This window comes from Heptranchias perlo, chromosome 15 (genome assembly GCF_035084215.1).
Source record: "Heptranchias perlo isolate sHepPer1 chromosome 15, sHepPer1.hap1, whole genome shotgun sequence".
Lineage (NCBI taxonomy): Eukaryota > Metazoa > Chordata > Chondrichthyes > Hexanchiformes > Hexanchidae > Heptranchias > Heptranchias perlo.
Genome location: NC_090339.1, coordinates 62,493,765 through 62,509,527, shown reverse-complemented (window position 1 = coordinate 62,509,527; position 15,763 = coordinate 62,493,765).

Here is a 15,763-nt window from a genome sequence, read left to right as displayed (position 1 = left end):
AGTACGGACTTGGTTAGGAAATTGGCTGAGCGAAAGGCGACAGAGTGTAGGGATAATGGGTAGGTACTCATATTGGCAGGATGTGACTAGTGGAGTCCCGCAGGGATCTGTCTTGGGGCCTCAATTATTCACAATATTTATTAACGACTTAGATGAAGGCATAGAAAGTCTCATATCTAAGTTTGCAGATAACACAAAGATTGGTGGCATTGTAAGCACTGTAGATGAAAACATAAAATTACAAAGCGATATTGATAGATTAGATAAATGGGCAAAGCTGTAGCAAATGGAATTCAATGTGGACAAATGTGAGGTCATCCACTTTGGATCAAAAAAGGATAGAACAGGCTACTTTCTAGTTGGTAAAAAGTTAAAAACAGTGCATGTCCAAAGGGACTTAGGGGTTCGGGTACATAGATCATTGAAGTGTTATGAACAGGTTCAGAAAATAATCAATAAGGCTAATGGAATGCTGGCCTTTATATCTAGAGGACTGGAGTACAAGGGGGCAGAAGTTATGCTGCAGCTATACAAAACCCTGGTTAGACCGCACCTGGAGTACTGTGAGCAGTTCTGGGCACCGTGCCTTCGGAAGGACATATTGGCCTTGGAGGGAGTGCAGCGTAGGTTTACTAGAATGATACCCGGAATTCAAGGGTTAAGTTACGAGCAGAGATTACACAAATTGGGGTTGTATTCTCTCGAGTTTCAAAGGTTAAGGGGTGATCTGATCGAAGTTTATAAGATATTAAGGGGAACGGATAGGGTGGATAGAGAGAAACTATTTCCGCTGGTTGGGGATTCTAGGAGTAGGGGGCACAGTCTAAAAATTAGAGCCAGACCTTTCAGGAGTGAGATTAGAAAACATTTCTACACACAAAGGGTGGTAGAAGTTTGGAACTCTCTTCCGCAAACGGCAATTGATACTAGCTCAATTGCTAATTTTAAATCTGAGATAGATAGCTTTTTGGCAACCAAAGGTATTAAGGGATATGGGCCAAAGGCAGATATATGGAGTTAGATCACAGATCAGCCATGATCTTATCAAATGGCGAAGCAGGCACGAGGGGCCGAATGGCCTACTCCTGTTCCTGTGTTCCTATAAGATTGCATCAGTTTTATCACAGAATGCATCAGCATTATCCCCAAGAATGCGAAGAGGTAGATTTTAAGGAGCATCTTAAAGGAAGTAAGAGAGGTAGAGAGGCGGGGAGGTTTAGGGAGGGAATTCCATGAGCTTAGGGCCTAGACAGCTGAAGACAAGGCCGCCACTGGTGGGGTAAAAGGAGTGGGGGTGGACAAGAGGCCAGAATTGGAGGAACGCAGTGATCACGGAGGATTCATTTTAAGTCCCCAGTGGGAATGCAGCGTAGTGAGTGGCCTGCTCGTTTGGGAGCGGTTACAGGGAGAGGCTCGGCTAGTTTTAATGGCCTGGCCTGATTGGCATTCTGCTTGTCGACATTCCTCACCAAAATGGTCTGGACGTCGGCAGGAATCAGCTCCCCGGCCCTTAAAATCGTGCGGCTCGAGGAGATTGGAGGCCGCTGTCGGAGATCTGGGGGAGCCTCTCCTTGCGCAAGGTAAGGGTCGTTCGGGGTCTCATCGTTCTCACACCAATATTTTCGGGCGAGGATGGTGACATTGGGCGCGGGTTTTAATGCAGGGCAAAATGCCTTTCCAAATTCACCAAGTGGGCCACCAGCAATGCTTATTGGCTGGCCTGGACCCAATCTACTCGCCACATCTCGCTCATCCCGAATTTTCCAATGAGCACGTGCGACAGCTGCATCCAAAGCATTTTTGGCCATGGTTACATGCTCATCTTGGTGCCTTGTGTGTCCCTCGTTTTCCAAGGTTTTTTTTAATAAGGTCTGCATGTATGTCCATTTGAACCACACAAAATGTGCAGCACAGACACGCCACCTTCTAACTCTCTGTTGTGCTTAGTTTATTGCTGATGCCAGAAAATGTAGCATTCATACAACTCTCTTCTCCCCCAATGCTTGTGGTTGAATCTAATACCAAAGCAGCTCTGCCATAGAATAGAATCATGGCACAGGAAGAGGCCATTCGGCCCATCGTGCCTGTGCTGGCTCTTTGAAAGGGCTATCCAATTAGTCTCCCCTGCTTTTTCCCCATAGCCCTGAAAATGTTTCCTTTTGCAGTATTTATCCAATTCCTTTTTGAAAATTACTATTGAATCTGCTTCCACCACCCTTTCAGGCAGTGCATTCCAGATCATAACAATTCGCTGCACAAAAAAAAGTCTTCTCATCTCCCCTGTGGTCCCTTTGCCAATTATCTTAAATCTGCGTCCTTTAGTTATCTCCTCTTAACCTTCTCCGCTTTAAAGGAGAACTATCCCAGCTTCTCCAGTCTCTCCACATAACTGATGTCCCTCATCCCTGTTATAAATTGGATAGCTCGGTGGTGAAGGATAGACTACTGGAGCCTAGTCTTCAGTTGCTTCCAAGCCTTTATTCACAGAGATCGTCACACCCCACTCCCTAAATAAGCTCTCTTATATATGGATACAAGAGAGTCCCCAATTGATATGCACTGCCTGAATACAATTAACACTCATTGATATAAATCACAAGGATACAATTAATACTCATTGATATAAATCACAAGGATACAATTAACACATTGATATAAATCACATGGATACGATTAATACTCATTGATATAAATCACATGGATACAATTAACACTCATTGATATAAATCACATGGATACAATTAACACTCATTGATATAAATCACATGGATACAATTAACACATTGATATAAATCACATGGATACAATTAACACTCATTGATATAAATCACATGGATACGATTAATACTCATTGATATAAATCACATGGATACAATGAACACTCATTGATATAAATCACATGGATACAATTAGCAATGGGATGGGTTTGTTGCTAAGCCATGACCCTGTTACAATGAAAGGTGTCGCCTCCAACAATGCATCACAGCTCTTTACCCAAGAGAGTACTAAATTGTTGGAGGTTGCCATCTTTCAGACCATCTTAACTCACCCATCTTAATACTGATATCTTTTAGGAAGGACTTAATGGGAGTGAAATTGGTCTTTGGCGATAACACGAAACGGGCATTGACTGCAATGATAAAGAGAATCGGACACGGTGCAAAAACGGGCCAAAACGGGCTGCTGATTCGCTATCACCCGTCTCGCGCTTTCAACCAATCAAAAATATCGGGAATGTTTCAAAATCGCAGCTAGATGCTAAGCACAGGAGAGTTGCGGAATGGCCTTTTCTCATTCTGTGCTTCCCAGGAATGCAGAATCCAGGTGAAATATACATTCGCATACTGTGAAGGACAACATCTCAATTTGGACCTTACATAAACTACCCAGGGTTATTATGGGTTGCTTAGCATCAGCGGTAATACTTCGAGATGCAGTTTTGTAACATTGTCGGTACAATTCTAAATGGAATTTTAATAACATTCACCAGTCAACAAAGAGTTGAAGCAGAGTCTGAGGATTGAGGCCTTGAATCAGTTATTATTCACTTTCATTAATGTGAGGGAGTGTTGATTTGAAGGTCACATTCATCATATTTCTATTATATTCTCAGTAATTCAACTGATGCAAAGCACAAAGCAAACTAAGAAAAAGATATTCAGACTATAAGTGTAAACTTGCACTAAACAGCTCTTGACGCAGAACTATTTAACCTTACATTTCAGCTTGGCTCAGTTAGTAGGTCTCTCACCTCTGAGTCATGAAAGTTGTGAGTTCAAGACCCATTCCAGGGACTTGAGCACATAATCTAGGCTGATAGTTCAGTGTAGTACTGAGGGAATGTTGCACTGTTGGTAGGTGCTGTCTTTCAGATGAGATGTTAAAAGGAAGGTCCTCAGGTGGACATAAAAGATCCCATGGCACTGTTTCGAATTGGAGCAGGGAGTTCTCCCCAGTGTCCTGGCCAATATTTATCCCTCAACCAACATCACTGAAAAAACAGATTATCTGGTCATTTATCACATTGTTGTTTGCGGATCCATGCTGTGTGCAAAATTGGCTGCTGTGTTTCCTACATTACAACAGTGATCACACTTCAAAAGTAATTCATTGGCTGTAAAGTGCTTTGAGATGATTCAAGAGAAAAAAAATTGTACCTTTGTGTTATGGATGGAAACTACCAGGAAGGGAGATGTAAATTACGTTTGATAGCAGGGCATCATTAACATGAACCTAGAACATTAAATACAGGAATATATCGATAATCTGCCCAGAATGTATAATTCAGAGGCCTTTTATCCAGTGGTTCCCGGCACAGCTATATCCTTATTCATCCCTATTTTAAAATCTATCACAAGGCAATTTGAAATAAGGTCAAATGTTTGGCAGACATCAACAAGCAGTGTAGGCCAAGCTTTAAAAACTTTTTGCTATATTATATCCCAATTACCTGCATTTCAACAAAGGATATAGTGTCCTTGAAATTAGAACAGAATTCCACACCAATGTGATGTAGCTTTCCTATAAAGATAAGGCTTCAAGCGTTCTACATGTTACAGTGAAAGCACAATTAAAACTTTTTTAAAAAGAACTATATTGTGTAGTGAGTGAGTTGTAGGGATTGGGATGGGACTGCTCCTCACAAGATGAGAATGACCATTTCACCCATTTGATCTTAACCATCCAGAAAGAACTTACAGCCTTCGCATCACAGGGTCCGACTGCTACTTAAGTTGCCCCCGCTATGCTATGCAGAGGTCCGCTCCCTTACTCATTGTGTGGAGAAGAGCTTCCTGATACCAGTCCTAAATTTGTCTTTTTATTAGTTTGAGTTTCTGTCCCTTTGCTCCACTATCACATTTTAGCTTGAAGTAGCATTCCAGCCAGGGTACGGGAGCCTAATGGTTATGGTACTCACTTAGCAACCCAGAGATTGTGAGTTTAGATCCCACCATTAGCAAGCTGGCTGATCCTAAGTATGTATTTATCCCGTATGCTCAGTAATAGGCCTTTAAAGGTATTTCATTTGTCCTCAACACACGTATTACACAGTCCCTCCCCCACACCCGCCAATCAATCTGATTGAATTATTTTCCTTCCGCCTTCAACGTCAGTCACAGAACAAACGGTGAGAAATGAGGACTGCAAAAAAAGGGCATACAAATAAAAATCAAAGAAACTGCTGGAAATCTGAAACAAAAACCATAAAAAAGTGGAAACACTCAGCGGGTCTGTGGGGAGTCAGTCTACTTCTTCTCTCATATGCATGTTTTTTACAAAAAATGTTTTTTCTTCCCCGTTTGTTCTGTTCCTTTTTAAATGCTGTTTTATTTTCCAGTTTTGATGAAAGGTTTCACTTGAAGCATTAAACGCATCCGTTCTTTCAATAGATGCTGACGAGTGTTTCCAGCAATTTTTGTTTTCGTTGAAAAAAGACTCCAATGTTGTTATTTCGCAGAAATAAACAAGGGACGTCTTTTATGCTTTTCAAAACCATTTTCTGATTTATTTTTTTACGGCACTGGAAAAAGGCTTTCTGCATCCTTTACAGACACAAATCCAGAGTTACATTAAACACTTTTGCGAAACCAAGACGGTTCTGCAGGTTTGCCAAAGAAAACAGGATTCCATAAACTTAGCATCTTATTTCAATTAGAAGCATCAGCTACTGCTAGGGAACAATAAAGCTCAGACTCAAGTTGACAGATCTCTTCCTCATCCTCAAAATGGATGCAAACCACACATCGCCAAAACGATGCATCACCAAAGGTTATAGGTCCAATTCCTTGAGCAACTAAGGGAAGAATCACTAGGAGCACATCAGACTAAGTACCAGAAACCCACCACCTTGGATCGGATTCACAGCTAATTGAGGAAGGATTAGACTACGCCACCCGAGGGCAGGCTTCTATAAAAGCTACTGATATGACATTGTCTTTGTAAGTTATAGTATCATGTGCTTAACCTGGGCCCTTGAGTACAGGACTAAGTTACAAACAACACACATGAACTCTCTTTCGGAGCACGGAGGGCTTAGAGCTATTCATGACATTCCAGAGGCTAGTGTGACCAGTTTCACCAGAGCCGACCATGAACTATCCTAATGGCCAACCATTGTTTAGAAATTTGAGAGTCTGGTAGGTTTTAAGCCCAGCACAAAACTGTAACAGGCCTCACATCTCATTCAAGATCTTGTCCCAACTTCTGTGGGGATTTAGCTCAAGTTCCATGGCTTGAACATTCATCTGGGAAAACTCAGAAAGTGAGTAATAAGATCCCAAGTTTTGCGAAGGGGAAGAGAATACTAGGGGAGGCTAAACAGTAAAGCACCTGAAATCCTACTCACTCCAAGAGCTCAGGTAATCATTCACTAGGTAGGCACCACAGAGGCTAAAAGTGCACGTGTGCAATGGCAAAACTTGCAAAGTAGGGTTCTGGGCAAGGTGGGAGGTGGGATAACCAGTTTCCATATGTTTGTGCAGAGATGGGCGGAGGCTTTTAATAGACCCCCAAAATAGACACAATAAATTGGACCTAGAGTCGGCACAGACTATCAGAAAAACTCTGCATACATATAGGGAATACTCTGGATAGACTGCCTTGTTATGACAAGGAAGCACAAAATTGGACCGCATAGAGGCAAAGCTGCAATCAGAAATACAACAGATCTCAAACACCATGAGGTATTGGGTAAATTAACATCAAAAGCAGGTCAACTGGGCACTGGCCTCTCAGTCCGAAGATTGTGAATTCAAGCCTCACTCCAGCACATAAACTAAGCTGACACTTCCCTGCAGTACTGAAACAGTATTGCATTGTTGGAATTACTGTCTTTTGGGTGAGACGTAAAACCGAGTCCCCGACTGCCTGTTCACGCAGATATAAAAGATCTCATGATTCTATCTGAAGAAGAGCAGGGAAATTCTCCTGATGTCCTCAACCACCACCACCAAAAAAAAATCAGATTAATTGGTCATTTATCTCACTGCTGTTTGTGGCATCTTGCTGTGTGTAAATTGGCAACTATGTTTGCCTGCTATACTTCAAAAGTAATTCATTGGCTTGAAGCACTTTGGAATGTCATAAGGAAGTGAAAGCCGCTACATAAGTGGACGTACTTTTCTTTTTTATTAATAATATTCTGCAGGTAGCCTACTTGTGAGCCCCTTAATGCCTAAGGTATGGGCAGCCTAGATGTATCAGGACATGGGACATTCAGCTTTTTGTTACATAGAATTTACAGCGCAGAGACAGGCCATTCGGCCCAACTGGTCAATGCTGGTGTTTATGCTCCACACGAGCCTCCTCCCTCCCTACTTCATCTCACCATATCCTTCTATTCCTTTCTCATGTGTTTATCTAGCTTCCCCTTAAATGCATCTATGCTATTCACCTCAATCACACCATGTGGTAGCAAGTTCCACATTCTCACCAATCTCTGGGTAAAGAACTTTCTCCTGAGTTCCTTATTGGATTAGTTAGTGGCTATCTTAGATTTAAAACCCCTAGTTTTGGACTCCCCTAAAAGTGGAAATTTGCAAATTTGCCTTTAGATAGCAATATTTAATTTGCTAAAATTAGAGATAAAGTTCTTTCCAAATACCAGAAAGCGTAGACCACCGCAGAGGTATTTGCTGCTCTGGTCTCCAAGGTGGCTGACTGACTGACTTAGATACCAAGGGCCCAAGGCAACAGGTCTATTTTATTAGAAACCATTCATTATCCATGGGTAGGGTATCGATGCCCACAACACAGGCCTAGTCCCGAGGCCCATCACAAGAAGGAAACAGCTGCCAGTTACCTCAGCCACCCAGACAATCCATTAACCAAGGAACTCGTATCTCCGGCACTGGACGCACATGTGGGAGGCTATCTTCTACATTTAGAAGGGGTAAACTTCCTGGGGAAAGGTTTCCTGTGTGCGCTGTGCTTAACAAAATTCTAAACCGATCACAGTAGAGAATAAGTTTATGATTTTGTTAAGCAAAGTGAGCAGAAAAAGTCTTCCCACCCCCAAATTGTGATACATGTTTGGAATAATCTATCAAGGCTAAAGAGTCAATAACACTGGGACTATTCCAAGTAAAAGAATTCACAATTATATAGCGCCTTTCATGACCTCAGGATGACCCAATGCACTTCACCGCCAATTAAGTACTTTTCAAGTGTTATAAATGTCGGAAACACAGCAGCCAAATTGCACACAGCAAGCTCCCACAAATGAGACAGTGATCAGATCATCTGTTTTAGTGATGTTGGTTTGAGGGATAAATATTAGCCCAAGCCACCGGGGTGAGCTCCCCCGTTATTCTTCAAAAAAGTGCAGTGGGATCTTTTAAGTCCACCTGAGAGAGCAGACAGGGCCTTGGTTTAACATCTAGTATTTGAAAGATGCACCTCCCAGTGGTGGTACTAAGAGTGCTAGCCAGGGTGGCATACTCAAGTCTCCAGAGAAGGGGCTTGAACCCACAACCTTCTAACTGTCAAAGGCAAGAGTGCCACCCACTGAGCCATAGCTAACATCTAGTCAAAAGTACAATTAGGTGCCACAATGGGACAGTTAATGTACCAGTAAGATGAGGTTTGATCAAGGGCCAACTAACCTTTCCGTATCTCTAACTCTTCTTCTGCAGGATTCTACAATTTAAGATTAGAGTGTTTGAAGCCATTTTAACACATTTAGCATTTATGTTGTTCCAAAATGTATTTCATATACATAGGATTAAATAGTAGTGCAAAGTTCACTTGCAACATCGATCACTATGACAGTACACTTGAATAATCTCAATGGCTCAGAAAATGCACAATGATGTGTGGGAGAGTTTTTGAAAACTTTCCTTAATGAATCATAGAATTATTGGAATCGTTACAGCACAGAAGGAGGCCATTCGGCCCATCGAGCCTGTGCCGGCTCTTTGTAAGAGCAATCCAGTTAGTCCCAATCTCCCGCTCTTTTTTCTCTTCAAATATTTATCCAATTCCTTTTTGCAAGCCACGATTGAATCTGCCTCCACCGCCCTTTCAGGCAGCGGCATCCCAGAACATCACTAAACGCTGCGTAAAAAAGTTTTTCCTCATGTCGCCTTTGGTTCTTTGCCAATCACCTTAAATCTGTGTCCTCTGGTTCTCGACCCTTCCGCCAATGGGAACAGTTTCTCTTTATTTACTTTATCTAAACCTGTCATGATTTTGAACACTTTTATCAAATCTCCTCTCAACCTTCTCTGCTCTAAGGAGAACAACCCCAGCTTCTCCAGTCTATCCAGATAACTGAAGTCCCTCATCCCTGGAACCATTCTCGTAAATATTTTCTGCACCCTCTCTAAGGCCTTCACATCCTCCCTAAAGTGCGGTGCTCAGAATTGGACACAATAATCCAATTGTAGCCGAACCAGTGTTTTAGAAAGGTTCATCATAATTCCTTGCTTTTGTACTCTATGCCTCTATTTATAAAGCCCATAAGAACATAAGAAATAAGAGCAGGAGTAGGCCCCTCGAGCCTGCTCCGCCATTCAATCAGATCATGGCCGATCTTCAACCTCAACTCCACTTTCCCACCCGATCCCCATATCCCTTGATTCCCCTAGAGTCCAAAAATCTATCGATCTCAGCCTTGAACATGCTCAACAACTCAGCATCCACAGCCCTTGGGTTAGAGAATTCCAAGCATTCACAACCCTCTGAGTGAAGAAATTCCTCCTCATCCCAGTCTTAAATGGCCGACCCCTTATCCTGCGACTACGCCCTCTAGTTCTAGACTCTCCAGCCAGGGGAAACAACCTGTATTAAGTACCATTATTCAAGAAGGGGAGTAGGGAAAAACCGGGGAACTACAGGCCAGTGAGCCTAACATCAGTGGTAGGAAAATTATTGGAAAAAATTCTGAAGGACAAAATTAGTCTCCACTTGGAGAAGCAAGGATTAATCAGGGATAGTCAACATGGCTTTGTCAAGGGAAGATCATGTCTGACTAATTTGATTGAATTTTTTGAGGGGGTGACTAGGCGTGTGGATGAGGGTAACGCAGTGGATGTGGTATACATGGATTTCAGTAAGGCCTTCGATAAAGTCCCCCACAGGAGACTGGTCAAGAAGGTACGAGCCCATGGAATCCAGGGTGCCTTGGCACTTTGGATACAAAACTGGCTTAGTGGCAGAAGGCAGAGGGTGATGGTCGAAGGTTGTTTTTGTGACTGGAAGCCTGTGGCCAGTGGGGTACCACAGGGATCGGTGCTGGGTCCCTTGCTGTTTGTGGTCTACATTAATGACTTGGATATGAATGTAAAAGGTATGATCAGTAAGTTCGCTGATGATACAAAAATTGGTAGGGTGGTAAATAGTGAGGAGGATAGCCTCAGTCTGCAGGACAATATAGATGGGTTGGTCAGATGGGCGGAACAGTGGCAAATGGAATTTAACCCGGAAAAGTGCGAGGTGATGCACTTTGGAGGGACTAACAAGGCAAGGGAATACACAATGAATGGGAGGACCCTAGGCAAGACAGAGGGTCAGAGGGATCTTGGTGTGCAAGTTCACAGATCCCTGAAGGCGGCGGAACAGGTAGATAAGGTGGTAAAGAAGGCATATGGGATACTTGCCTTTATTAGCCGAGGCATAGAATATAAGAGCAAGGTAGACAACGTTGGCCGAGTCACTCCTGTGACTCGGCCAACGTTGTCTACCTCATACGTTGCAGGAAAGGATGCCCCAGAGCATGGTACATTGGCGAGACCATGCAGACGCTGCGACAACGGATGAACGGACACCGCGCAACAATTGCCAAACAGGAGGGTTCCCTCCCAGTCGGGGAACACTTCAGCAGTCATGGACATTCATCCACCGACCTTCGGGTAAGCGTACTCCAAGGCGGCCTTCGAGACACACGACAACGCAAAATCATCGAGCAGAAATTGATAGCCAAGTTCCGCACCCTTGAGGACGGCATCAACCGGGATCTTGGGTTCATGTCACGCTACACGTTACCCCACCAGCGAACAAATGTTATCTGTTTTTAATATAACGGGTCAGTTGCTGTCTTTTCTATGTTTCTACCTCTCTATCTCTGTTTTTTTTGTTTGTTGTTTTTTTTTTGATGATTTGTATATTCTGTGAGACCTGGCAGGTAACACCTGTCTGTCTGCACACTGATTGCCTTGGCAACGGGCAGTTGAAAAAACTGTCTGTAATCACCAAGCATTGTTCTGTGAATTATAAATGCGATTTCATTTCGAGGATTTCATTTTCACATCGTTCACCTGACGAAGGAGGAAGCCTCCAAAAGCTTGTGAATTTAAAATAAAATTGCTGGACTATAACTTGGTGTTGTAAAATTGTTTACAATTGTCAACCCCAGTCCATCACCGGCATCTCCACATCAAGAGCAAGGAGGTTATGATGGAGCTGTATAAAACACTGGTTAGGCCACAGCTGGAGTACTGTGTGCAGTTCTGGTCGCCACACTACAGGAAGGATGTGATCGCTTTGGAGAGGGTGCAGAGGAGATTCACCAGGATGTTACCAGGGCTGGAGCGCTTCAGCTATGAAGAGAGACTGGGAAGATTGGGTTTGTTTTCCTTGGAGCAGAGGAGGCTGAGGGGGGACATGATTGAGCTGTATAAAATTATGAGGGGCACAGATAGGATGGATACTAAGGAGCTTTTTCCCTTCGTTGAGGGTTCTATAACAAGGGGACATAGATTCAAGGTAAAAGGCGGGAGGTTTAGAGGGGATTTGAGAAAGAACTTTTTCACCCAGAGGGTGGTTGGAGTCTGGAACTCACTGCCTGAAAGGGTTGTGGAGGCAGGAACCCTCACAACATTCAAGAAGCATTTGGATGAGCACTTGAAATGCCATAGCATACAAGGCTATGGACCAAATGCTGGAATATGGGATTAGAGTAGACAGGGCTTGATGGCCGGCGCGGACACGATGGGCCGAAGGGCCTCTATCCCGTGCTGTATAACTCTATCTATGACTCTATCTATGACTCTAACCCCTCAGCATCTACCATGTCAAGCCCCCTCAGAATCTGATATGTTTCAATGAGATCGCCTCTCATTCTTCTAAACTCCAGACAGTATAGGCACATTCTATTCATACGACAACCCTCTTATATCTAGTGAGCCTTCATTGCACCACCTCTAAGGCAAGTATACCCAGGATCCCGTATGCTATTTAGACCACTTTCTCAACCTGCCCTGTCATCTTCAAAGATTTGTGCACATATACCCCCAGAGTTTTCATTTATGGGCATAAACAATAAAACATACAAGAAGAACACAGGGAGAAAATTCCACAATATATAGGCAAAGTTACGGAAGGGACAGTCCATAAACAGACGGTTACTTAAAGTGCCACTAAGATTTGTGAGGTTCAATGACCTGGCCAATGAGACGCTAGAGAGCATTACTTAATAGAAAGACTTGCGTTAATATAGCACCTTTCAAGGGCTCAGAGTGTCTCAAAGCACTTTACAGCCAATTAAGTACTTTTGAAGTGCAGTCACTGTTGTCATGCAGGAAATGCGGCAGTCAATTTGCATAAAACAAGGTCCCACAAACAGCAATGGAATAAATGACCAGATAAACTATTTTAGGTGCTGGTTAAAGGATAAATATTGTTCAAGACACCAGGGAGAGCTCCCCTGCTCTTCTTCACAGGACACTCATGGGATCTTTTACATCCACCTGAAAGGGCAGACAAGGCCTGCAGTTTAATGTCTCATCTGAAAGACAGCGCAGCACTCCCTCAGTGCTACACAGGAGAGTCAGTTTAGATTTTGAACCCACAACATCTGACTTGAGAGGCCAGAGTGCTACCCAGAGAGCCACTGCCAACAGGTGTGAAGCAAGATCTTGAAATAAATGCTTTTGACGTTAAGTATGATTCTATGGCCTGAAACAAGAATTTAGCATACATACCTGAAAATTACAGTGCTATTTATTTTGTTAAACCCTTGAGCTAAAATCGGTGAGTGTGAAAACACATATCCTTTTGGTGGGAGTGAAGGATAATTTGTGGTCTGTGGTTATATGTCATACTTAAGCCCACAAGCTGTGAAAGGCGTGTGTGTCAGCACATAGCTTCTCGTTGATGCTTAGGGGCTTTCTGCATTTTATCGTACCCTGGCTTGCAAAGGATTTGATTGTGTTAATTTGTAATGTGATCTGTGACAAAAAGAGTAGCAGTGTCCTAATCTTCACAATCTTCTGATTCGGAGGTGAGACTGATGCCACTGAGCCACAGCTGACACCGACATGTGACTTGAAAAGGCCATGTGATCTTTACTGGCCAATGAGATTGCTCCACTAAAACACGCACCAATTATTTTAATTTCGACCTGCAGAGTTCCCTGACATTGCTCACATACCAAGATTTGTGTCTCCGTCTTTCTGTAGCTATGTGTTTGCTTGTCTCATACTCACTAATCCTTTCTCTCACTCTCTACAGTAACAACTTGCATTATATAGCATTTTTAACATAGAAATACGTCCCAAACCCCCGCTTCACAGAGGCATTATAGAAAAATGGACACTGTGCCAAAGAAGGGGATATTACAATGGGCGGTCAAAAGCTTGGCCAAAGAGGTGGGTTTTAAAGGGGATCTTGAAGGAAGAAAGGAAGATGGAGAAGCAGAAGAGTTTAGCCAGGGCATTCCACAGCATGGGGCCTAGGCTGCTGATGGCATGGCCGCCATTCGTGGAGCAAAGGGAGGGAGGAAGGCACAATCATAGAATCTTACAGCAGAGAAGGAGGCCATTCGGCCCATTGTACCTGTGCTGTCTCTTTGAAAGAGCTATCCAATTCGTCCCACTCCCCTGCTCTTTCCCCACAGCACAGCAAATTTCTCCTTTTCAAGTATATATCCAATTCCCTTTTGAAAGACACTACTGAATCTGCTTTCACCGCCCTTTCAGATAATGCATTCCCTATTGTAACAACTCATCATTTCCCCCCTGGATCTTTTGCCAATTGTCTTAAATCTGTGTCCTCTGGTTACCGACCCTCCTGCCAATGGAAACAGTTTCTCCCCATCTACTCCGTCATAACCACCCACAAGCAGCCAGGGTCAGAGGAACGGACTGTTTCGGGGGGGCCGTAGGGCCAAAGGAGATTACAGAGATATCGAGGGGCAAAGCCATGAACAGATTTAAACACAAGGAAGAGAATTTTAAATTTAAGGTATTAGGCGATGAGCTCAGCCAAGACAGGGGTGATGGGTTGACTAAGACTTAATGCAGGAGAACATACGGGCAACAGAGTTTTGGGTGAGCTGAAGTTTTTGGAGAATGGAGGTTGGGAGGCCAGCCAGGAGAGCATTGGAATAGTGGAGTTTAGAGGTGACAAAGGCCAGTTTCAGCAGCAGATGGGCTGGAAGTGCGGCAGAGGAAGGTGATGATATGGAGGTAGAAGCAGGTTGTCTCTTCCTTCCTATGCTCCCGGCACACCTTCTCTTCTTCTCCCTACATCTCTCCATTTGAATCCAATTTTTCTCACTCTCTCCCTGCCAGTAAGTCTCTCCTTTCCCGTTCTTTCTTTTGTATATCCCCCGCTCTCTCAGTGCTCGCGAGGTACCTTTTACTTCCCTGGTTTACTCAAATGTTATTTTTTAACCTTTTTGTTGAATCTGAACTGAACAGGATCAAGGCTTACAAACAGGAAGTCCTAGCAGGCTTTTTAAATGGCCAGTCTTGCTGCCAATTATAAAAATTATTTAATTTCTACCCCCTCCCCCAAAACAATGCGTCTGAGAACCTCAAAATAAAAACGGAACTGCTGGCATCCGGATTTATGCTGTTACATCCTGGGGGCTCTAATACACAGAATGACACTGGTGCATTCTGTATACATAGTCTGCTCCTTAATTGACACCCCATAATTGGCTGGGAAGACAGTTCAAGTAGAAGGGGGGGCACCTGTGTACGAAACGACTTGGTAACATTTTGCGGCCGGTTTGATTTTTGATCCATTACATTTAATGGATGAAAACTCCGGGGGATCTGAAAAGGACACATTAGGCTGCACATCCAATATTCCAAATAGGAATCCCGTCATGTGAAACTCCATGCTGGGAGCACTAATTTGCCAAACCCACCCTGTAGTGCATACTCAAAACTAATCAGTCTCTCTCCTCACCCGGCGATCTCAGCTCCTTCTGTCACAACTAAAACTCTGGGCAAAACTTCTCAGAACCGTACGCCACTCAGAATTCACCCTTGCACTCAAAGAAAGCAAATCAGCAGAAATGTTTTCAGACACCATAATTCGGACAATCTGTTACATATAATAGAATAGCTAACAGGAAAAGAGGGCTGAAGCACAGAGCGTATCGAACAGAGTGGATCGTGAACCGAGTGGGAACTTGAGAATTTGGTGAGAGTGGAAATCTGTGGTAAAGTAGTGGGTGAATTGAAATTTAAATTTTACTTTAAAATTTAACTTAGAACTTTAAAAGAAACTGCAAGTTAGGTAATGGTTAACAGAAACTGCAAGTCAGTGGCGGTTAGTGGTTAACAGTCAGTCAGCTGCAAGTGATTGCCTGAATAGTGGGTAATTACTGTGAGCTGGAAGCTGATTGAGTAGTTGTACCTGGTGTTCGCAAAAGGTGTATAAAGTAGAAGGTTATCGGCTGAAACACAGAGCAGGCATTGAACAGGGTGGATTTTGAACTGAGCGGGAACTTAAGAATTTGGTGAGAGTGAGAATTAGGGTGAAGCAAGTGCTAATTTTTTTTTTAAAAAGCAAAAAAAAAACAAAACAGACT